The sequence below is a fragment of the Vanessa atalanta genome, chromosome 15, assembly GCF_905147765.1.
Source record: "Vanessa atalanta chromosome 15, ilVanAtal1.2, whole genome shotgun sequence".
In the NCBI taxonomy this organism is placed as follows: Eukaryota; Metazoa; Arthropoda; class Insecta; order Lepidoptera; family Nymphalidae; genus Vanessa; species Vanessa atalanta.
Genome location: NC_061885.1, coordinates 4,688,895 through 4,691,512, shown reverse-complemented (window position 1 = coordinate 4,691,512; position 2,618 = coordinate 4,688,895).

Genomic DNA, 2,618 nt, shown 5'->3' with positions numbered 1-2,618 from the left:
ACATCTCTGGACGACCGATGACCTGAGTGACGCACGTAAACTTTTGTGTTTAGAGTATTTGTTATAACTTTATGTAATTTCGCTAAGTGGTTAGAATGTTTTAATATATTTTTTATTTTTATCATTCTATTAAAATTCAAATATTAATCATATTGAAAAGAATTGAGCTCAACATAAGGTTTGAGCGAAAATTTGTTTCAATACTGTATAAAAAAAAATCAATATCAAAACTGTAATTATTATAATATTTAAGATATATTTATAGAACAGTACATTAAGGATATGTCAAAATTTTAAATAATCATATCAGTCTTTATCTCTATGTAGGTATCAAATATTTATGTCTATGTATGCTAATACACTCGTGAATAAACATATAAAACTGGTAGCATGGAAACGGTAGGATGTATTTTTTAATTTATTTTATCAAGGTAGTCAAGCAAATGAACGAAATGCTACCTGACGGTTGTTCGTTATGATCGCTATGAGACACTGGTAATGTAAGAAATGAGTGTGCGACCAATTACAGAATCTAAATGCTCTAGAATCTAGAATATCTATGCTTTTAATTACATATGCTAGTACAATGATTGATCAGCGGCGGCCCACACGGGACTTCACAAAACTCTACCACCGATAAATATTATATCGTTAAATATCACTGTGATTAAATTTATTTATTACATTGATACTGTTATAGGTATTTCAATATTGCTTGAGTATGTTTAAAGTTTATTAAGACAATGTCGTGGACACACGCGAGTCTTCAATAAGACAAGACAAGTATACTTTCTTAAAATACTTCCAAACTCGTTCGGCCAGCTGCTCTCTTGGTTACGTTATAGAAAACAAGGTGAATGAATTATGCTGCCCATACTTGTGGCAATGATCTCGGTTTGTTTTGAATTTGTTGTAAACCGACGTACTATACCATACTATTTAAATATGCAACCTTCATATAGACTCTTAGCTCAAACGGTGAACATTTTAGCATTATTTGACTTGAACATCATACAGATCTCTATTAGAATTTGAAATATAATTAAAACGAGTAAAAAATAATAATATTTTAATCCTTAACGTATAAGTAAATTTGATCAACGTTTAATAATGTATAACTTTTTAATGTACATAATTATAATTATATTATTTAAAACCTGTTGTAAACAGTTAGATTAATTAATATTTATATATGTTAAAATAGTTTCATATCACCAGAAGAGGCCTAAACAGATTCACAATACGACTGGTAATCTTTCTTGCGTCGAGCGTAACAAATCGATCGATGGCCCTACCGAAGAGTTCAACGCGTGGCCTTTGGTTTTCATGTTTTTAGTAGATACAAGTGTCTTACCCCGTTTTTTCTCATTAGAGCTTTCAAAATACGACTGGAACTTTCGATATTAAAACTAAGATTTTTGTATTTTAAACTCTAAAACAACTTTATAATGAGATCTGTTTTAGGTGATCAATATTTCCTAAACCATAAATTTCATTTTTTAATACACATTAAATCAATGCGATATTAACTTATCTTACAGAGTTATGCCACTGACATATACAATACCACTGAGATTTGATTCAGAAATTTTCTCGAAACTCGTCTTCGAAACAAAAAAATTGCAACTACTGTTTTCGTAAAGGGCCACAGACTTAAATCAAGATTAGTGGAATACTTCTTTAACAAAAGACCCTAATTCTAGCGTATTTGTTTTCAAAAGCCGTCCCATTCCTTTTAAAGCTTATCTTAGAAACCGTTTCTCGTATAATAGAAGGCGGCATTACGTGTAAGACTACGACTACCAACATTACTAGAAAGATTGCTACGTCACTTTCAGTAGTGACGCGTAACATAGGCGTTGTGAGCATTTTTATATTGTTATTTAACAATTAACAATCATTTCGTTATATAACATCAAATTATACAATGTAGTTAAATTAAATCAAAATTATGTATTTGAGTTTTAATCGAGAGAGGACTTTAAATACTAATAACATTTTACAACATTAAAATGGTCTTCATTAAGTTGCTTTTCCAATAGCTTTCGAAAGTCATAAACATTGGTTTTCAAGTGGTTTTTACCGCTACACCTAATTAACAATCAATGTCTTGTAATGGGAATGTGTGGTTATGAATTTGTAACTGTTGTACCTTGGCACTTTATGACGGCAGAAAACCAGTCTAGTATTTGTGCAATACTAACTCAGCTGCATTGGAAAATCCTTCGCTGTTCACGGCGCAATTAAAATTCAATTGAAAAGATAAAATAAGTGAATGATAAAATATTACGGTGAATGGACGTAAATTGTATATCATGAAAGTGCGTTTATCTAAATGAGCCAACAAATAATGGCAGTAAAACTCGTATGTCATTGAATTATGTTGAGTCGATTGATAACTTTCTTAAAACGATTACAGAATTGCATCACAAGTTGATGTTGCGAGCGAAGGTGCGGCGCCTCGCGACCGGCGACGGCACTCGGAGCCAAGATTCGGTGGCAACGCTCACCCAGGAATTCATTTAGCTTCGATAAATGTCCGGTTTCAGTCTGGCACGAAGAGCGTTCGTTGCATTTAGTATTTATTCATGTATCGGCCGCGCGCAGGTTCTATGCGC